The sequence below is a fragment of the Peromyscus maniculatus genome, chromosome 1, assembly GCF_049852395.1.
Source record: "Peromyscus maniculatus bairdii isolate BWxNUB_F1_BW_parent chromosome 1, HU_Pman_BW_mat_3.1, whole genome shotgun sequence".
Taxonomy (NCBI): Eukaryota; Metazoa; Chordata; class Mammalia; order Rodentia; family Cricetidae; genus Peromyscus; species Peromyscus maniculatus.
Genome location: NC_134852.1, coordinates 128,497,472 through 128,520,126, shown reverse-complemented (window position 1 = coordinate 128,520,126; position 22,655 = coordinate 128,497,472). Strand labels below are relative to the sequence as shown.

Genomic DNA, 22,655 nt, shown 5'->3' with positions numbered 1-22,655 from the left:
CAGTGGGTTGTTTTAAAGTCCAGATGTGTTAGCATATGTCTATAGCTTAGCTCAGCGAAGGTACTCCTTAGATATGCTCTAATGCCATCACTACTTGAAGCATTCACAGACGACTATTCTGCAGCTAGATTCCACCTTGAGGCTCTTCTGAAAGAAGACCAGATCACTCTCTGTCTTCTTCCTTCTCAGAGTTAGAGGAGACCTTGTCTTGGAGATGAAGCTGGAGAAACCTTAACTTAGGACAAAGGATCGTGTCATTTGCTTGTTCCTCAGTGTCTCCTAAGTGCCCTGGGCTACCTGGGACTGTGTTAGATGCTACACATTCAAATCAACTCAGATATTCAGGGCCCATGTTCTTGGGGAGCTTAGGTCAAGACTGGGGAGTGAGAGGAGGTGGCACATGAGCTAGGAGTTAAGAGCAGCATGGACCAGTGGAGGGATCAGAGGGTGTGAAAGAGCCCGGGAGGTCCCTGACAAAAGCCACCTTCATCCTTTAGCTGGGCAGTGGATGGGCTGCAGGGGTCCACATGGAAGACCCACATCCTGTTACCCACTTGTCTTGTTGGATCTCAGAGTACATGCTGCAGAAACTCTTCAGGACACAGACAGCGAGGCATCCCATTAATAATAGCTTGTGCTGGACAGCTCTGAAGAAAGTCAAGGAATGTCTGGCACCTCTCTCTCTCTCTCTCTCTCTCTCTCTCTCTCTCTCTCTCTCTCTCTCTCTCTCTCTCTCTCTCCCTCTCCCTCTCCCTCTCCCTCTCCCTCTCCCTCTCCCTCTCCCTCTCCCTCTCCCTCTCCCCCTCCATTCCTCCCTCCTCCCCTCCCTCCCTGTTCCTCCCTCTCCTCTACTGCCAGCCTGCTGACTTTCACATGCATGGGACAATGCAGATTCTAGCCAAGAATGATGGCACATGCCTGTGATACTGGTGCATAGGAGATGGAAATAGGAAGATTATGGGTTCAAAACCAGCTGGGACTACATAGTCTCTAGTCTCCAAACTTGTGAGCCAAATGAATCTCTATTCTTTGTTTGTGTTTGCTTTTGTTTTTCAAGACAGGGTTTCTCTGTGCAGTTTTGGTGCCTGTCCTGGATTTTGCTCTGTAGACCAGGCTGGCCTCAAACTCACAGAGATCTACCTGGCTCTGCTTCCCAAGTGTTGGGATTAAAGGTGTGCACCACCATCACCCGGCTAAACCTCTGTTCTTAATAAATTCCCCCAGCAACAGAAAGCAAACTAAAGTGTAGACTTGTTTTGGGTTTGGGGACAGGCTCTCTGTCTGGCCCAAGCTGGCTTCAAACTTACCACCTCCTGCCTCTGCCCCTGCCCCTGCCTCTGCCTCCAGAGTGCCGTGGTTACAGGCAGGTACCACAACACCGAGCCTGACAAGGACTGTTTAAAAGGCTGATGTCCAGAGGTCAGCTCGCAGTTATCAAACCTGCCATGACATCTATCTCTCAAAGCTTTGAGGTGGCTCTCTTGCACAAATGATGTCAGCCAGACTTTGCCCAGAGTCCATCTGCTCCCTCCCTACCCACTGTCTGTTTGGAAGTCTCCCAGGCCCCACTGGGAGAGTGAGTTCCAAGGCACCTGGTCTGTGTTTCGTAACTGCCCGTCTTTCTGCAGCTGGAGCACAGACTTGGTTAAGTTGAATGAATCTGCTGCAGCAGTGAAGTGGGTGGAGAGGCAATGGGTACAGATCAAAGGATGGAGGGTGGTGCCTCCAACATCCATCCTGGAAAGACCGAGGGGTCTGCTGGGTACAAGGTGGCATGCATAAAAAGTGTTCGGTGTGGAAAGTCAGGCAGCCTGGCAGTGGTGGCACACGCCTTTAATCCCAGCACACAGGAGGCAGAGCCAGGCGGATTTCTGTGAGTTTGAGGGCAGCCTGGGCTACAGAGTGAGTTCCAGGAAAGGCGCAAAGCTACACAGAGAAACCCTGACTCAAAAAACCAAACCAAAGAAGAAGAAGAAGAAGGAGAAAGAGAAGGAGAAGGAGAAGGAGAAGGAGAAGGAGAAGGAGAAGAGGAGAGGAGAGGAGAGGAGAGGAGAGGAGAGGAGAGAAGAGAAGAAAAGAAAAGAAAAAAGAAAGAAAAGCCAGGCATGGTGGTGCATGGCTATAATCACAGCATTGGAAGGTAGAGACTGGAGGGTACTGGGATGTCAATGGCTAACCAGTCCAACCAATCACTGAACTCCAAGTTCAGTGAAAGAAGCTGTCTCAAAAAATAAGGTAGAAGACCAGGCAGAGGATGGTGACACAGGCCTTTAGTCTCAACACTGGGGGAGACAGAGGCAGGCAGATCTCTATGAATTCAATGCCAGTGAGGGGTATTAAGTGAGATCCTGTCTTTAAATAAATACAATGAAGTGTGATAGAACAAAACATCTGACATTGACTCTGGCCTGCACACACACACACACACACACCAGGTTTAGGGAGCAGGTACGGACAAGCTGAACACATCCATTGAAGGAGAGAGGAGGAAGCTAGTCTGAGAGGGACATGGCTGTTCTAAGATGGAGTTGTATTATGAGTTTATTCTGGGGCACAGGTGTCTCCCCAAAGTTTTGGCCCTCTCCCAGTCCACCTGCCGCACTTCCCTGCAGCTTCCACCTCGCCTCATTCAGCTGGGTTTCGTGAGCACAAACCCCAGCTGAGTCCTGGAGAGAGGGCTCTAGGTTGTGCAGACTGTGGAGTGGTTTGGTTCACATTTCACCTTTGCCACCTAGCCATAACACCAGGCAAATGCTACTCTCTTCCGTACCTCAGTTTCTCCTCTATTATGAGTTTCTAATTCAACACTTTATAGCATAAGCCTTGAGTATGCCTGCACATGGTTGATTGATACTTAAGATTTACCAGATGCAATAGTGTTGTGCTGACGATGCTAAGGCTGGTGGTGATGGTGATGCTGCTGCGCAAGTCATGATGATGGTGGTGGTGCTGGTATTGATGCTGTTGTTGTTGTTGTTGCTGCTGCTGCTGCTGCTGCTGCTGCTGCTGCTGTACTTACTAATCATGATGCTGATGATGGTGCGGGTATTGATGCTGTTGTTGTTGTTGTTGTTGTTATTGCTGCTGCTGCTGCTGCTGCTACTGCTGCTGTACTTACTAATCATGATGCTGATGGTGGTGCGGGTATTGATGCTGTTGCTGTTGCTGTTGCTGCTGCTGGTGTTGATGCTGATGCTGATGCTGTAGTGATGCTGCTGCTGTGGCTGGTGGCAGTGATGGTGGTGCTTATGTTAGATAGTCCTACCATAGAAGGATCGGACCCTGGAATTATAAGGACTTGGGATGAATCTTGAGCCCACCATTAGTCAGCTGTGACCTTAAGCAAGTAAGTCTACCTCTCTGAGCCCAGCTTCTTCACATGTAAAATGTAGCCCATTATTCCTGTTATAGAATTTAAGGTGTAGGGCAGTGGCACCATATACCTGTAATCCCAGAACTCAGGAGGCAGAGGCAGGCGGATCTCTTAAATTCAAGGCCAGCCTGGTCTACAGAGTTCCAGGACAGCCAAGGCTACAGAGAGAAACCCTGTCTCAGAGGGAAAAAATGGAAAAAAGAATTAAAGGCGAAGCAGCATGTGGACCTGTCCAGCTCAGACAGCCACTTGAAAAACCCTATCTGCTGCTTTATTCACCTCACTGTGTGGGGAGCTGATGTGCTGGCACTTTGAAGGTTCGTGGCTCAGCCCAGTTGGCTGTACTTGTTGTCCCAGCACCTTCCTTACCTAGTCACCATTGCCCCCGAGTTACCAGCTGGTACCATGTCCAGAAACCGACATATCCATGCCAGCCCAGCTGTGGAACCAGACCAGTGTGGCCTCCCACAGCATGCTGAGTTGGCAGTGTGTGAACGGGTCAGAGGGGAAGAGCAGGCATCTGCACCGGGCTCCGGCCCCAGATCTGCTCATGAGCAGCAAGCAGCTGAGTGAGCAGCTTAATGCCCACAGTCCAGCCAGAGGATCGTGAAAGTCACCCTGGCAACCAGAGACTAGGGAAGCTCGCAAAGGGAAGAGCTGGATAAGGGTCTCCATCAACCTGTGTGTGGACCCCAAGTTCAGTGGGAGTGGATATGACCCTCAGATGGTACAACGGAGGCTTTGCAAGCTGAACTGCACGGGGTGGATTGTCACAACTCCTCCATTGATCACGGGGGACGTACCCAGGGCAGACCACAGCACAGGCATTGAAAATTGAGCTGATGGTGGAACCATGTCACACAGAAGGCCAGGTAGAACTTGTGATCTGAAACTAATTACTTTAGTTGTTTAAACATCAACATATTAATAGGGACTAAACCAGACCCAGGGTCTTATAGTATTCAAATATATGTTGTAACAATCCAAAATGACTTCCTTTATAAAGAACCAAGAAAACCTGACAGACTCCTAGGGAAACATAATTGATGATGCAGCCATAACACTGCCTAGATGTTGGGGTTCTCCCAGGACTTCAGAGCAGCTGTGACTGCCATGCTCTAAAATCGAGTTTCTCAACCTGTGGGTCACGACCCCTTTGGGGTTGCAGATCAGATCTTTACATTATAATTCATAACGGTAGCAAAATTACAGCTATGAAGTAGCAATGAAAATAGTTTTATGGTTGGGCGTCGCCACAACATGAGGAACTGTATTAGAAATAAGGGCGAACCCTCTCAAGAAGAAGATAAGAACAAATGCGTCAGCAACCAGCAGAGAAATAGAAGTGTAGAGACTTTAGAACCAGAGAAGTGGACGTGAAATAAAATGCTCACCCGATGACCTCATTACAAGATGGGAAAGTTAGCGAGCTGGGGTCAGGTGTGACTGAGAACCGCCACGCCTTCTCTGCTGATGGGCTCCATCCTTCAAACACAGCCAGATTAAGTCCTTCCTCCCTTAAGTGGCTTCATTCAGGAAATTCATCTCAGCAGTGAGCAAAGCACCTAATGCACTACCAGGGGGTGTGGGGTGTGGGAGCACAGTGGGGGATGTGGGAGCACTGTGGGGGATGTGGGAGCACTGTGGGGGGTGTGGGAGCACTGTGGGGGATATGGGATCACAGTGGGGGATGTGGGAGCACAGTGGAGGATGTGGGAGCACTGTGGGGGATTGAGAGCACTGTGGGGGATGTGGGAGCACAGTGGGGGATGTGGGAGCACAGTGGAGGATGTGGGAGCACTGTGGGGGATGTGGGAGCACAGTGGGGTGTGGGAGCACTGTGGGGGATGTGAGAGCACTGTGGGGGATGTGAGAGCACTGTGGGGGATGTGAGAGCACAGTGGAGGATGTAGGAGCACTGTGGGGGATGTGGGAGCACAGTGGGGGATGTGGGAGCACAGTGAGGGATGTGGGAGCACAGTGGGGGATGTGGGAGCACTGTGGGGGATGTGGGAGCACTGTGGGGGGATGTGGGAGCACTGTGGGGGGATGTGGGAGCACTGTGGGGGATGTGAGAGCACTGTGGGGGATGTGGGAGCACAGTGGGGGATGTGAGAGCACTGTGGGGGATGTGAGAGCACTGTGGGGGATGTGAGAGCATTGTGGGGGATGTGAGAGCACTGTGGGGTATGTGGGAGCACTGTGGGGGATGTGAGAGCACTGTGGGGTATGTGGGAGCACTGTGGGGGATGTGAGAGCACTGGGGGATGTGGGAGCACAGTGGGGGATGTGGGAGCACTGTGGGGGATTTGGGAGCACTGTGGGGATATGGGAGCACAGTGGAGGATGTGGGAGCACTGTGTGGGATGTGGGAGCACAGTGTGGGATTGAGAGCACTGTGGGGGATGTGGGAACACTGTGGGGGATGTGGGAGCACTGTGGGGGATGTGAGAGCACAGTGGGGGATATGAGAGCACAGTGGGGGATGTGGGAGCACAGTGGGGGATGTGAGAGCACAGTGGGGATGTGGGAGCACTGTGGGGGATGTGAGAGTGCAGGGGAGCCCAGGGTTCATCAAACACTCCTGTCCTGCAGCACCTGAGCTAGACAGATTGAGCGAGGAAGGCCACAGAAGCCAGGCCTTTACCCAAGTCTGTCTCAAATGCTGCACAAAGCCACCTCAAGTTCAGCAGCCAGGGCCAGCCCGTGGGGTAGGCCTGTGCTGGAAAGTAAGCAACAGCAATAACAACAAGAACAAAAAAAAAACCTTCACACACACACACACACACACACACACACACACACACACACACACACACACACACACACACACACCCCTCTTGTGGCTGCATCCACCTAGAGCTGCTGTCATAGGGAAAGGTGCAGCAGGCAGGGCACAGGCCAGTGTCCCTGTCTGGCATTTCCAGGAAGCCGTTTACCGTCTAAACAACCCTAGGTTTGGGAATCAGGAAGCTCAAGTCCCACAGCTTAGCCAAGGTGCCACTGAGAGCAAAACCTTCTCTTCTCTTTGGTCCCCATTTTTCACCATCAGGATACAAGTAAAATCCATCTCCAGGGCCGGTGAGATGACTCAGTGGGTAAAGGTGCTCGCTGCCAAGCCTGGTGACCCAAGGGTGATTCTCAGGATCTACATGCTAACAGAAGAGAACCAACTCCTCAGAGTTATTCCCTGACTGCCATACCCCTCCCTCAAATCAACAAAGAAGTGACCGTAGTAATAGTGATGGATACATCACTTACCAGATACTGCCCCAAGGGAAACCCTTGAGTAATCGATGCTGAGAAAGAACCATCTATGCAAAAAAGGAACATTCTAGACAGAGAAAATGACAAGTCCAATGGCCCTGGGTCAGAAAGGAGCTTGTTTTGTTCTTAAAAGAGAGAGAGAAGGCCAGAGTATCCAGATCAGAACTAATGAAGGAAGTGGATTATGCAATGTCGGGGCTATGGTAAGGAGCGAGATGAGAGTATTTATCCAACACCTACTGTGTACCTGGGGCTGCAAGCACTGGGGAACAGATGTGGCTCACGGCTCTGTGAAGGACTGGGTAAGACAGTGTGCGTGCAAGGACTGTGCACAGAGCAGATGCTCCGTGGGTGTCACTTTCTCGCTCTTCCAGTTTGTAAGTCGACATGAAAACTTCTTCTCTGGGTCTCTGCTTCCTCAGCCCCCAGCATCAGAGCAAGGCGTGGCTGCTTCTGTGGGAGTCACTCTTGGAGAGGCTTGGGCAGAGGCATCATTTACCTGGAACACACACACTCTGGAGTGAAGGACAGGCAGGGCTGGGGAGATGGCTCAGTGAGTAACTGGAGGACCCGAGTTCTGATCCTTTGAACCACATAAAGTGGGATGTGGCAGCACACACCAGGAATCTCCACACTGGGGAGATGGAGACAGGATCCCTGGGGCTCGTTGGCCAGCCAGGGTAGTCAGTCAGTGAGCTCCAGGTTCAGTGAACAACCCAGCCTCAAAAAGTAAGGTGGAGGGTGATTGAGCAGGACATCTTGTGTGCACACGCCCACAAATAGATGAATGAGAAGCAAAGGAACAGGCTTCCCTTCCAGCTTCATCAACAGGTGTCCCATACTGGCCACAGGAGGGACTTTGAGACTTTGTGGCATGTCCTTTGGAATCCTGAGTACCTAATAGGCCTACATGCTTGTGCCTTGTCCACTGGCCTGGCAGCCGAAGTACCTATCTTGTGTCTGCTGAGGGATGGACCTCATCCTGTTTAATGCACTGGAGTCTACAGGAATCTGTAGGTGATTCATGGGTGAAGTCCCCTCCCACTCTTGTTTAAGGCCACTCTTGACCTCTTGGTGGACTCTGAGTGAGGAGAGGCAGGACACCTGTCCTGTGCCTGGACAACCCGGTGCTCAAATGAGAGCACCCCTGTCCCTTGTCACATGAGGTATCCCCAGCGGGACCTGGTGGCTCGGCCTTGCAATCCCAGCCACTCAGGAGGAAGATGGAAACTTCAAGGCCTGCCTGGGGTACAGAGTGAATTCACAGCCAGCCTGCGCAACTTAATGAAACCCTGTTTCAAAATAAGAAAGAAAAGAAAAACAAAGGGCTGGGAGTGCAGCTAAGTGGCAGATTGCTGCTCTAGCATACACCAGGCCCTGAGTTCAATCCCCAGGACTACAAAGGAACAAAAGTGTCCCTAAAATCCAACTGAGTCCCTGGGGAGTATGAGAACTTTTCCAAGTTATTCAGCAAAGCTGGACAAGAAAGTAAAACAGAAGCCAGGGGACTCTTAACTGAGAGCAGGGACTTGATGGTCCCACAGTGTTAATAGCCAACTTTTATAAAGTGCGTAGTGTCTGCCTGGCAGTGTCCCGGACACTCTGTAACACCATCTCAGTGATCTTCGCAATGATCAAATGAAGTACATGCCACTTTGTGCAAAATGCATGAGACCAAAAGTGTTTCGGATTTTTAAATTTTTTTGATTGTTTGCATATTCATAATGAGACCCAAGTCTAAACATGAAGTTCATTTATCTTTCATCTACACCTGATACATATAATCTAAAGGGAATTTACAAAACAAGATTTCATGGTGTGACATCTCTACTTGTAGCATCGTGTCTACATTCAAGAAGTGTGAGGTAATGGGTGATCGAATGAGGGGTGCACACTCTGTGCCGTTATCAGTCCATTTTGCAGGGCTAGGGAGATGCCCAGGAAGTTCAGATGACTTGCTGAAAGACTAGAGGTTGTGTATAGTTAAGGGGAGGCTGGCTGATGCGATAGGTCAGCCTCCAGGCGAGGCTCTGTGCTTTGCGGCAACAGAAGCTTGTAACTTCCCTGCACAATGGTCCCGAGGCTCCTTCCATGTGTGGCTTCTATGCTGAGGTTTGAGCACACAGGCTCTGCTGTGCTCTCAAGCTTTTCTGGCTTTCATTTCCAACCACTTTGTGCAACAAGGACAAGAGACAGGGACAGAGAGCTGAAGAGGGACAGGCATTGATTGTTGCATGGGGAGATTTTATGCCAGGACTGGAAGGAGTGCATATCACTGCAGGAGAAGCTGGGAAATGTTGCCCAGCTGTGCAGGCCAGTGAGAATGGCCATCAGGCTTTGAGGATCACACAGCCTTCTCTGCAGTCAGCAAACAGCAAAGCTATTCTGTGTCTCACATAGTTTGTTCTGTTTCCTCTCTGGCCTTCCCGAGTGCTGTTTGCCTCCAAGATCAGGGCCAGAGTCCATTTTGGGGGTCCCATCACTAAATGCCTAGTAGTAACCCGGGATGCCCTGAGCCGCTGTCAATTTAGACCTGTGGTTCGCTGACTTAACCCTCCAGCAGATGTCTGGAAATGTCTGGGGCCATTCTTGGTTGTCACAGCCCAGGGGATGCTACAGGTATCTAGTGTATGGTAAAGACTGAGACACTGCTCAGCACCCAGCAGTGTACGGCAGTGTGGGTGATGGGCAGTTCCAGCGCCAGTGGCAATGCTGCTGACACGGAGACATCAGAGCCAGAACTGGGGTGTGGCGTCTGTCCAGAAGGGTAGATCGGCACAGGGAGGGCAGAGCTCAGGGGCTTCTGCCTGCCCTGTCTGGGGCTCGGCTACTCTGGGGCGTTTTTTTCCTTACCTGCCAAGTGTGAAGGACTCTCAGGGAAGCAGGGGAATCAGGCTGCCAGCTCCTCTTTGTGTATTTCAGTCGGTTTTCCCAACCTTCCCGTCTCCCCCTACAAAAAATGTGTGCAAACAGAAATGTCTTCCTCCACAAACAAATCCTGCAGCCCAGCTGCCATGGCCTAGGCAGGTGGACTGTGGGCCCAGCAAAGGAGGAGGGTGGGAAGCCTCTTGGGGAGTGAGCGGAGGTTTTACCAGTCTTCTCTCTACTCCTTCACCACCTTGTGGCTCATGGGTGCATGACGCCTGTGTATGGGGACACAAAGGGGACACAATATCATAAAGAGATGAACCCAGGGCTGGAGACACCAGGCTGGAGAGAGATCAGTTAGTAGTAGAGTGTTCGCCATGCGGAGTGCTTGCCGTATGGGGAGGTGAAGACAGATGAATCTCTGAGGCTCACTTGGCAAGCTGAGGCCAATGAAAGACCCTGTCTCAAAATATAAGATGGGCTGAGGAATAACACCTGAGGTTGACCTCTGACCTCTACACACACATGCACACCTGCACCCACACACTCAACCACATGCATGCACACACATACTTTGTATGTGTACATGTACATGAGCACATATATACATATTTATTTCTATAATTTATATTCTCTATGTATGTATTACTATACACCTCTATAAATTCTGTAATTATACTAATTATCATATACAATAGTAATATTTACATAAAATAAAATTTATATTATTAAAAAGAAAAACTATGTTGCACACGTATATGACAACCATAAAAAGGGAAGTCTAGATTAGAAAGTAAAAGTCTTGAATTTCACTTACATGAATTAGTCATTTTGAACAGTTTATTGTCACTTTTCTGCAGGAATGTGCTTGTGTGAGTGTGTGTGTGTGTGTGTAAGTGTGTGTGTGAGTGAATGCCCTCTCCATGACTTTTGCTAGTGTCCAGAATGTATACCCTTGACTGGAACTTGTCTTTTCCATTTCATGTACCTCAGGCATCCTTCTGAGTGTGTGTTTTTCTCACTCATAAGTTTCTCTTAGGAGCCAGGCATTGTGATAAAGCGGATAATACATCAGTATCTAGTTCAACCCCAGCTTTATCCCCAAAGCACAGTGAGACCCAGCCTCCTAGTCACCAACACTTTGTTCCCCACAAGATCCATGACAAATGCCACAGTGACCCATGAAGGCTGGAAATAAGGAGCAATTACAGAGGTGAAACAGGACAGTGTTTAAACTGCCTCGTTTGTGATGGAATGAGCCACACCCATGTCTGAAAAGGAGTCTCCACACAGAGGAATGAAAGCATGAGGGAATGGTCCAGAGGTCTCAAAGACATTAAGATAATTTCATTACATTTGTTTACTCTGTGTGTGTGTGTGTGTGTGTGTGTGTGTGTGTGTGTGTGTGTGTGTGTGTGTTAGCATGTGTGGAGATCAGAGCACATGTTGCAGGAATTGGTTCTTTCTGCAGTATAAATCTTGAGGATCAAACTCAGTTCGTCAAGCTCAGCAGCAAGTGCCTTTACTCACTGAGCCATCTTGTGGGTCCATCAAAGGAATTTTAAGAGTGTAACCTTTACTTCTACCTTAAAAATCACATCTCAAGAGTCTATACCACCTTAAAAGAAAAGGGCTGTGGTGGAGGTTTTCATCCTTTGAAGTGAGAGGTATGTAACAGCGTGAGTCATAGGAAAACGAAGCTTATAGAAAAGGAAGACTGAGGCACCACTCCAAAGATAAGGATCTGATTTCTTTGGGTATTTTTATGGGAATTCTAATCCCCAACTTAATGGTGTGAGGGTTCTTAAGCCAGAGTGGCTGTGGAACCTGGCTGTCCATGCATCACCTGAGAAAGATTTTGAGAGTACAGATGCCCACTGGGTACACCTATAATCCTAGAATTTAGAGGTGGAAACAAGAAACTGACTGATTCCAGGCCAGCCTGAGCCACATAATGAGACACACACACCTTGTCTCAAAAAACAAAGAAAGCATACAGATGCCGGGAACCTGTATCCTCACATCACATCCCTGGGACAGAATACTCGGGAGTCATCTTATCACATCCCTGGGGCAGAGTACCTGAGATACAGCACTTTAAAGAAGGAAAGATTGGCATTGGGCTACCAGCCTCTGGAGTGTCAGTCAGTGGTCAGTTGGCCTGGCTGCTTTTAGGTCTGTGGTGAGACAGACAGCACATTGGGGCAGGACTGGTGGAACTGAGTTGGGGTGGAGCAGCAGAAGGAGATGAGAGGCAACAGTGTTTTGTTTTGTTTTTTGATAATGATCATGATGATGTGATGATGGTGATGGTGGTGATGGTGGTGATGGTGGTGGTGGTGATGGTGGTGGTGGTGATGGCGGCAGTGGTGGCGGCGGTGGCAGTGGTGGTGGTGGGTGCACAAACTTGTGCCAGGATGATCTGTGGGAAGCAGTCCTGTGGTGGTTTGAAGGAAAATGGCCCCCAGGGGGAGTGGCACTATTGGGAGGTGCAGCCTTCTAGGAGTAGGTGTGGTCTTGTTGGAGGAAGTGTGTCACTGTGGAAGCTGGCTTTGAAGTCTCCTATGCTCAAGCCATGCCCAGTGAGTCAGTTTATTTCCTGTCGCCGTTGGATCAAGATGTAGAATTCTCCAACACCATGTCTGCCTGCATGCCACCATACTCCCAGATGCCATGCTCCCTGCCATGATGATAATGGACTGAACCTCTGAAACTATAAGCCGTCACCCCAATTAAATGTTTTCTTTATAAGAGTTGCCATAGTCATGGTCTCTTCACAGCAGTAGAAACCTGACTAAGCCAATCCTCTCGTTCCACTGTGGGTCCAGGGATCTACTAAGTGCTCAGACTGGTACAGCAGTAAGTATCTTGCCAGCTGAGCCATCTTGCTGGCATCTCCAGTGTAGTCCTCCCGTCCAGCCTCCTGCACATCAGTAATCCCAGCAATTAGCCTGAAGCAAAAGGATTGTGTGTTCAAGGCCAGCTTGAGCTGCATATGTATCAAGACCTCCCCCCCCACACATCTCAAAAGAGGGGGTTACACCCCAATGACCTACTTCTCTTCCTGTGAGGACCTGCCTCTTAAAGGGTCCACCACCTCCCAGGAGCACCACTGGAAACCAAGTTTTTAGTTTTTGAAGGATATTTCAGATGCTGTGGTTTGGGGCCCACACTTGGAGAGCAAACTGCAGCCCATAGTCTAAATCTGGCCCACTCCTTGTTTTACAAGTAAAGTTTTATTGTAGCCCAGCTATGTCCCATTTGTGGCCAACTGTCTACAGCTTCTTTCCCCTTCAACAGCATGGTTGAATCATTTCAGCAGAAACCTCGGGTGGTCCTCAAAGCCTAAAATCTTCACAATCTAATTGTTCACGGAAACAGCGTGTGCACTCTAGCCTAAAGAAACACCTCCACATTCTTCCAGGTACCTGCTCTCCCCTCCAGGGGAGGCATGGCTTGTTTGATTGGGAACAGGGTGAACTTCCATGAACACATTCCTGGTTGTCTTGTGGGAGGGACTAAAGTCTTAAAGGGACCTGCCCATCCTAGGCAGTGTTCTCCATAGCCCCTCAATGAGCCTCTGGTCGGACCGTTGTGTTCACAGAGGTTTACTCCAATGAGAGCAGAGAATGGGGTCAGCTGCTATGTGGGTCACAACTGCAACCCTGTGGCCGGTCCCTGAGAGAGCAGCTGCAGGGAGGAGAGAGGTTTAGACGTCGTTGTCCCGTCCCCCCCCCCCGCCCCCCCCCCCCCCCGCTTTGTGGCAGACAGAAGACAGTGACAAGGAAATGCAAGGAAGGGGTCAGGGTTAGCTGTAGCTCTAAGAACAACCCCCCACCCCCACAGTGGCCTGCTTCCTCCAACTAGGCCCCTAGTCCTCTTGCCATCTCTGCATAAAGCCAGCATATTAAAACTCCATCAAGATATTAATCTACTGGTGATGTCAGAACGCTCTTGATTATCTCTAGAAACACCCTGGACACACCAAAGGTGTGCTTACTACGGTCTTAGACATTTCCCGATCCAATCAAGTTGGCAATGAAGACCAGACCACGATGGGTCCCTTTATACAGTCCATTGAAGACCTCAGTCCACCTGCAATTTTTATTCTGCACAAAGCCTGGTATATGAGAATCACCTGGGGTGTGTCTGAAAAACACCTGCAAAAGTCCCCCAGGTCTAAACACCAGCAGACTCTCTCTGAAGCAATGTTGGCTGAGCAAGGAAGATATAATTAACTGTGCTCCTAAAGCATCAGTAGGTGTCTCGTGGCTAGCTGTGAAGACAGCAGGTAGTGAACGTTTTCACCAAAGCCCTGCCAGCATCTCTGGAATGAACATGTAGAGACAATCTTCAGTCCAATGTATAAAATTTGGTGGTTCATGTAAAAACAAAAACATTGCTTTATAGTCACACCTTCAGAGGCTTCCAACAAAATGATGTGATTCACACCCAGATCTGAAAGTGGTGTTTCACTTCATGCGTCATCTTGGCAGACACAGGCTCCACATACTCCACAGAGATGCAGGTCCATCCACCTCAGAGGGGTTTTAAGAGATTTTAATCTTGGTTTCCATTTCTTTTTTCTTTTTTTTTTTTTTTCCGAGACAGGGTTTCTCTGCGTAGCTTTGCGCCTTTGGTTTCCATTTCTTAAGGAAGGAAAAGATATCTAACTGATAAACCATCTATGCTGGTTAGTTTTAATTATCTCCGTGGTGAAACCTAAAATCACCTGGGTAGAGTGTCCCAGTGAGCCATTTCCTGTGGGCATGGGAAGGGCAGTATTTTGAATCCATTCATTGATGTGGGAAGACCCACACACACCCACTGTGGGTGGCACCATTCCCTAAGAAGGAATTTCTACACGGTATGAGTAGAGAATGTGAACTGAGCACTGAAATACATGCATGCATTTCTCTCTGTTCCCTTCCATGGATGTGAACTTGACTGCTCCTGGTTCTGGCCCCCTTAACTTCCCTGTGATGGACTATAACATGGAATTATGGACTAAAATACCCTCCAAGTTGTTTTAAGTTATTATTTAAGTTATGGGACACAAGCAGCATAAATCAAGGAGATTCCATATATCTTATGTGTGTATGGGTGTGTGTGTGTGTGTGTGTGTGTGTGTGTGTGTGTGTGTGTGTGTGTTGGCCAGAGGCACACACAGGTATCCTCACCTTATTTTTTGAGACAGCATCTCTCACGTAACCTGGAACTTGTAGATAGGATAGAATGGTTAGCAGCGAGCCCCTGAAATTCGCTTGTCTCCAACTCCTCAGCACTGGAATTGCAGGTGTGCACTCCTCTGCCTGGCTCTGGGGATTGAACTCAGGTCTCTGGGCTGTGTGGCAAGCCTTGTGCTGACTGAGTCATCTCCCCAGCCCTATCCTGCATTGTATCATACTTTCCATCTTGTCCTCTCTCCATGGGGGAGTCAGGGGAAGGAGGGACCAGCTAAGACCTTTAATTTTGTGATAAGAAAAGGAAAGTGGTGCCTATCTTTCCATGTCTGTTCCTGGGGTATGGATGACCTTGGACACTCAAACTCTAATGCCTCTGGCCCTGGATTTCTCGTCTTCTGTGGGGGGGAAGAGGGTATGAACGGTGCTTTCCCAGCAGGGCTGTGGTCTGGATTAAGCGCTTTCCCCGTGCCTGCATGGCAGAAGTCAGGATTAGTGATACTGGTTTCCAGTGATTAAAGTGTGGTTACCCAGACTGTCCTTATAGCTGTGGGAACAAAAAAGGTGGAGGCAAACAGATCTGTCTGAGCAGCTGCTACGAATCATGAACAGAGCCAGGAAAGCTTGTAAAGTCAGGGTGAAATCTCTCAGGCAAGTGCTCTACCGCTGGGCTGCAGCCTCGGCCTGGTGAAAGGTCTTGGAAACAGACAGCATCTGAAGGGGCAGGGAAACCTGCATCTGCCCACCCATCTGTAATGTGGAAACTGAGACCCAGAAAAGGGCTAGGTAGACCTTGTATAAGGAAGAGTGTTCATGTGTGTGCTCGTACATATGTGTGCTTGTGTATTTGGAGGCCAGAGACTAACCCTTCTTTCACCAAGATCTGGGGCTTGCAAGTTAGGCTGGGCTGGCTGCCCAGTGAGCCCCAGAGATCCACCCGTCTCCACCTCCCCGGCTCTGGGATTACAAGCACATGCCACCACTGTCAGCTCTTTTTTATTGTTTGTTTTTCTGAGACAAGGTTTCTCTAACAGTCCTGGCTGGCCTGGAACTCACTCTGTAGACCAGGCTGGCCTCAAACTCACAGAGATTCACTTGCCTCTGCCTCCCAAGTGCTGGGATTAAAAGCATGCACCACCACCACCACCACCGGCCATAGTCAGCTCTTTACAGGGGTTCTGGGATTGAGTCCAAGCCTTCCTGCTTTAACAAGTTTCTTTAATTACTGAGCCTCATCGCCAGCCTCCTGAGGTAACTTGCTGCGGACAACCCTGGAGCAGCTTGCTGACTTCAGAAAGAACTGAGTGGGGAGTCCTTGCTGCTGAGGGGATTCTGCAGAAAGTAAAGAGAATGGGGACCCCTTGTTGGGGTATGCAGAAGTGACCCGTGCAAGGGTAGGGGAATCAGATGCTCGACCCTGTGGGTCTCTGAGGTTGACTCATGAACATCCTGACATGCAGGCACCCCCACTCTTTGCGGTGAGCCAGAAGGGTTGTGAAATGTCCAGTATGGGTCTTGCTAACTTAGCACTTTTTTCCCCCTAGAAATGGGTAGACAACTTACTCCAGCACACAAGAGGTGGGACGCTGAGGGTAGTATGGGGGTGTTAGGGTTCCACACATGATCTGAGGGTGCCCCTGTGCTGCAGGCCCAAGGGTGCACTGAGGGTGCAGTGTTGGCACCCTTCCATGGTGACATGGAAGAAAATCCATAGTTACCTGTGACCCAGCATGCACAGGAACTGAGCCTGTTCTCCTTGACGAGACAGAGGACCACCCTCCCTTTTTTTTTTTTTTTTATTTGTAGTGTTTATCACACCCACATTTGAAGGCATCCAGCTTCCCTTCTAGAACCATCTGCCTTGGCAAAGGGAATTAGCAATGAAAAGAGTTTAGCTCCAGCAGGGAAGAACAAATTCATTTTCACAGCAAGTGTCAACATGGGATGCTTCAGCTTGCCACAACTGGTTCAAGAGAGCTAGACTTTGACCAAAGCTCAAAGGACTTTCTAGTTACTTCTCTGGACTTTGGTTTTCCGATGTAAAATGGGTGAATGGATGCTCTCTCTCTCTCCCTCCCTCTCTCTGTCCATGTGTGTCTATCTCTTTTCTCTAAGCTTCTTTTTCCTCTCCCTGTCTCTCCTTCTTCTCTGTCTTTCTGTCTCATCCCTCCCTCTCTGTCTGCCACAGTTTCTATCTCTCTACATCATTCTCAGTGTGTATGTGTCTCTCTGTCTCTGCCCCATGTCTCTCCCCATCTGTTCCTGTCTCTTTGTCTCTGTCTCTCTCTGTGTGTATCTGTCTGTGTGTGTCTGTCTGCCTCTGTCTCTGTCTGTGTGTGTGTGTATCAACCTCTCTCTGTCTCTCTTTCTCTCTTTGCCTCTGTCTCTGTGTGTGTGTCTGTCTGTCTCTCTCTGTGTCTCTCTGTGTTTGCCTGTCTGCCTCGTCTGTCTCCATCTCTGTGTGTGTGTGTGTGTGTGTGTGTGTGTGTGTGTGTGTGTGTGTGTGTTTTCTTGTAGACTGAAAGTCACGGTTATAGAAAGGAATGATTTCAGAGCAATCTCCTTCACCTCTCTTCACAGGAGAAAAAGTTGGCATTCTCTTTCCCAGAATCCCCCATTTTATTCCACCCCTCTGAGTCCTTCTGTCTGTCTGATAGTCACAATCTACTGCACTAACTTGTGTTGTTTCAGATGAGGAAAACAGATGATCAATCCCATTAGCTCATTTTCTATTACTATAGCAAAATACGTAAGGTTGGGTACATTCTAAAGAAAAGATGTTTATTTAGCACACAATTTTGAGGGGCTGAAAGTCCAAGCTTGGGTAGCCCCAATTTTTTGTCCCTTATTGAAGATCTCAAAGCAGATGGCATCAAGGGAGATCACGTGGCAAGATACGAAGACGGAGAAATTTGGGGCTCAGGCTTACTCTTCTATAATGGCCCAGCTGCCCTTGGCTCTGCCTTTGAAAGGCCCCACCGCCTTAGCACCACCACACTGAGGTCCATACATGAACTTTGTTCGGATGACCCACATCCAACCCGCAATACCACATGCATTCTGTGTCAAAACCCATGAAGCGTAAACAGGTTCTTGGAGAGAGCCTGAGGATTCCTCCTCATGATCCACTTGGAGCTTGTGACATTTGTCCTGTCTATGTTCTGGGTGTCACAGGCTGCTGGGAAATTGATTCTGAATGACAAGGGCATAATAGGAGCGTGTGTCTGTGTGTGTGTCTGTGTGTGTGTGTGTGTGTGTGTGTGTGTGTGTGTGTGTGTGTGTGCTACAGTAAAACATTAATGTCTGCTTTCACATGCATGCTCCATGACAACCAGTAAGGAGTATTTGCAAGGAGACGGACCGTGAGGATCTAGTTAGGGTTGCTTTCCTTTGCGTCAATTCTATGAGTGCCATTCACTAGCTGTAGGGCTTGGCTTCCTAAGCCATGGATGGAGGAGCAGGGATATCCGGCCCACTGTCTCAGACACCATACTGGATTCTTTTATGTTCGCTTATTTGAGACACTGTCTATACTGACCTTGAACTTTCGATCCTCTTGCCTCAGACTCAAACAGGCTGGCATTGCAGGGATGCCCCAGCGTGCTACATTCCTTTTCCGAATTTCATGTCTAATCTGTTTTTGTTTTTGTTTTTGAGGCAGGGTCTCACTATGTAGCCTTGGCTGTCCTGGAACTTACTATGTAACCGGGCTGGCCTTGAACTCACAGAGACCTACCAGCCTCTGCCTCCTGTGTGTTGGGGTTAAAGGCGTGTGCCACCACACCTGGCATCTAATCTTAGTTCTCTGTTCTCTCCAGCGACACAGAGCTTAGTATTGCCGTGATGTCAACTCTTGACTTTTCCCTGCACAGCTTTTGCACTCGATGCCATTAGCTTTATATTTGCCTCTGAGATTGTACATTTTCTCACAGACTGTCAGGAGCGTGAAACTTTGCTAAGCACTTTGCAAGTGCCAGTGTCTGCCAGTTAATTCAGATGGCCATAGAGGCGGCCTTCCCATCCGCCAGGACTGAATCACCGGGAGAGCTCCCACCTCCCCAGGGCCAACCGATTCATCAGCCAAGTAACTTTGCAAATCAGGCTGGAACGCGTAGGCTCTACGGCTCCCATTTCCTTTCCTTCCCTTCTGGCGATTTAGATGCGGATCTCTAATAACGGCTGTTTTTTGCTTTCTTCCAACATAATATGTACTTGTTACATGAAGTTCAAACTCTACAGACTTATGTAACACAAAAAGTAGGACTTTCCAGAGAAAGGCTCTCTTGACAGTTCAGTGAACTGTGTATCTCGGAGATCCCCCCATCTCCTTTTGAATATGTGTCGCTGTCTCTTTTCCAGCAATCATGCAGACCCAAGGCATTCTATTATATCAGAGGTTAATTAGTGCTCTTAGTGTTGGCATCCACAAAGCATGTTCTAAGTTGATGACATGGGTGCAAATGAGCTACTAAGAGAGAGCGATGGGACCCCCAGGGAATGATTAGGTGATTGGGCTCCAGTATTTGCCCTCACACCTGCCACCAAATCCAGATGTTGAGGCCCTGACATTTGGGGTAATTGTATCAGGATGTGGAACTGTGGGGAGGTGGTCATGAGGAAAGAGCACTCCTATTGGGGATTTGTGGCTTGATGAAGGAGGCTTCAGTGAGCTGACCTGTCCCTCCCACTGTGTGAGAACACAGCAAGAAATGCCATCTCTAAAGAGGATCCTCCCCAGAGATGAAGCTTGTTGTGCCTCGATCTTGTGCTGCCCAGTCTTTAGAACCATGAGAAATAAATTTCTGTTGTTTACAAGCCACCTGGGTGATGGCATTTCGCCACAGCAACTCAAACAAATTAAGATATAATTCTGTAGCACAGTGCATCATTATGTAAGAAAATGGGGTTGGCCATGTTTCAATAAAACTTTATTTACAAAACACAGGTGAAGAGCTGTGTTTGTCTTGAAAGCTTTATGTTGTCAATTCCTGCTGTATAAAACATCCTTGTGTGTATTTATCTGTGTCTGTTTCTGTAGGTGGTGCTGTGCGGCTCATTCTTAGAGCAGATGTGCTGGGTCACGATTTGCTTTTTATTTTGAGACAACTCCAAAAGTTGAACCAACTCAGTCTTCATTATATTAGAGTGTTTAAATTTTTTCCTTTCTTCTCTCTCTTTCTATTTCTCTCTTTCTTCTCTCTGTGTCTCTGTCTCTATTCATGTGTCTCTCTGTCTCTCTGTGTCTCTGTGTGTGTGTGTGTGTGTGTATTCATTTGTGTGTGTGTGTGTGTGTGTGTGTATTCATTTGTATGTGTGTGTACATATTCACGTGAAAGCCAGAGGTCAAGGTTGGGTGTCTTCCTTAATCTCTCTCTCTCTATTTTATTTTTTGAGATAGGATCTCTCTCTGAACCTAGAGGTCACCAATTAGGATAGGCCAGGACCAGTGAGTGCACAGTATCTGTTTATGTGGATGCTGTAATTCTAAACTCTGGTCCTCATGCTTACATGGGTAAACACTTTACTGAATGAGTCTTCTCCTCAACCCAAGATTTCCCTCCTTAAAACCTCTTTCTCATGGATATAAAACCAATGCTCATTTGAGGGCTGCTGCTATGTATGGCCATTCTCTCATTGGAGTTCTGGAGATGGGGGCTCAGTCTATAGTCTAGTCTGGCTTGACACAGGATTTCTCCTGCTCCGGCCTCTCACATGCTGGGATTGTAGGCATGAGCCACAGGACCATTCTATTATTCTTGAGCTTTGCAGAGGCAGAGAGGGTCAGAACATGAATCTAGAATGGTCTCCTCATAAAATCTTATTTTAGACTGAGGTTCACAGGGAGAGGAACCCTGGCAACCTGTTCTTATCTGGTAAGATAAAACTGTATGTTCCTTACTAAACATGGTTCAAAAAGGTCTTGATTGTTACCTACTCAAAAGTGTTTTGCAGTGCATCACCTTAGCAATTTCCTTTCTAAGCTAGGATTCCATCACTTATTGCCCTTCGGTCATAAGGGGTTTTCATGTAATGAGGTCCATCTATGCACACCAAGCTCATTACCAACTGTACAAAAAATATACATGCTCCAATTTCCCCTGTGGAGCTGACAAGCAGCAGACCCCTTGAGCAAGCAGCGTGTTTCTCCTGCCCTGTTTCACCAGGTGTTTTGGTTTTCAGATGCTGGATGGTGTTCTAGGTTTTGTGTTTCCACTTTTCTTCCCCCAACTCCCATGTCCATCATTTGGAATTCTCTATGTGAACCCCGCACGGGAGAATGGAGGCTCACTACTAGCATTCAAGCTCTGTTTGGGGCTGTGGATTTGAGCTGTTTTGTCTGATAATCAGCACCCCTCCTGGGATCTAGCCTGCCTTTGCTTGGTTCATGCTGGGTGAATCTGTGATGTTTCCCATTCTGTAGCCTTTCATTTATAACACAGGCACAGCCTGCTTCCCCATTAGTGCGATGGCACGCTTGAACTACCCACACACAAAGAATGAAGCTGAACTTGGTAAAAAGATAAATCAACCCAACCATCCCATTAGATTTGAAAGACACTAATTGAGCTTGCATTGGAATTAACGGAGAATCCTTAGGAGAGACAGAAGATGTGACAAGGGGCGGGAGAAACTACCCTGGCCATTTTTCTCAGTGAACTTGCCTCCACTGTGAGAAACAGAGGAAGTGTGCAATCTCATTTTTGTGAAGTCAGTGGACAGAAATTTAAGATCAAAATGGTGATGCATCATTTGCCATGTGTTAGGCACTGTGTGCTGAGAGCCCTACACAAATTATTTCATCTCCATCATGCATTAACTTTCAAGATAAAGTATAGTGAGAATCCCATCCACCCAGTGAGGAAAGGGAGGCACCAGAGACTTTTCCTTATGTCACAGGTACTTTTCCTGTTTGCTGTGATAAGATGCCCTGAGAAAAGCAACCTCCAAAAGTTTATTTCAGCTCATGGTTCTGGTACAGTCCATCACGGCAGAATTTAAAGCAGAAGGACTTTGAAGGAGCTGACTATATTGAGTACCAGTCAAGACACAGTAATCAATATGTTCAGCAAATTTTCTCCTTTTCCACACAGTTCAAGACCCAAGCCCAGGGGATGGTGCCACCCACAGTAGGCAGATCTTCCCACCTCAGTCAGTCTAAACAGGCGGCCTAGGAGCCAGTCTCCTGGGCGATTCTAGATCCTTTGAAGTTGACAGCTGAGATTAATAATCACCCTTGCTGCTTCAGAGCCCAAGATTCACCTCAGAATGTCTATCCTTAATTCAACCCTAGTTGCTCTCGTCTGTGTTGGATTGACCCCCTATTAGAATGTTGACCATGTCAAGAGACATTTGTGGTTGTCAGAGCTTGAAGGAAGGATGCTGCTTCTGGAATCTAGTGGGTAGAGTCCAGAGATGATGCTAAGCACCCTTCACATCACCAGACAAGCCTCTACAGTAAAAAAATTATTCATACCATGATATCAACAATACCGCTGTTGATATATTTTTGTTTGATCCTGGAGAGATGGATCAGTGGGTAAGAATGCTTGCTCTACAAGCATGAGGATTTGAATTCAATTCCCCAGCACTCATTAAAAAGCTGAGTGTGACTGAGGGTGCATGCCTGTAATCCAAGTGCTTTGGGGGGCTAGAGACAAGAGGATTATTGGAGCTTGATGGTCTAGTTCCAGGTCACTGAGAGACCCTTCATAAGGGAAAAAGGCAGAGTAAAATAGAGCAGGCCACAACATCCTCTTCTGGTCTCTGCAAGTGCACACATAGGCACGAATATGTGCACTTATAACACACACAAGAAATCCTGGCTTGTCCACTTAGCTGGACTATGGTGATGGCTTGCTGTCCCACCAGAACTCTATGCCCATGCATAGAGCTCTGTAGGTAGTGAGTCAGTGGATTGTGAGCTTATAGTCGCATATTGTGGGTGGCACAGCTATCTCAAAGAA

General features: G+C 48.3%; 1 protein-coding gene across 3 annotated transcripts in view; it reads left to right on the top strand.

The window, feature by feature from the left end:
• The window catches only part of Syt17 (synaptotagmin 17), a 72,536-nt gene that overhangs the window by 48,297 nt on the left and 1,584 nt on the right, over positions 1 to 22,655 (top strand). The window lies entirely within an intron of this gene.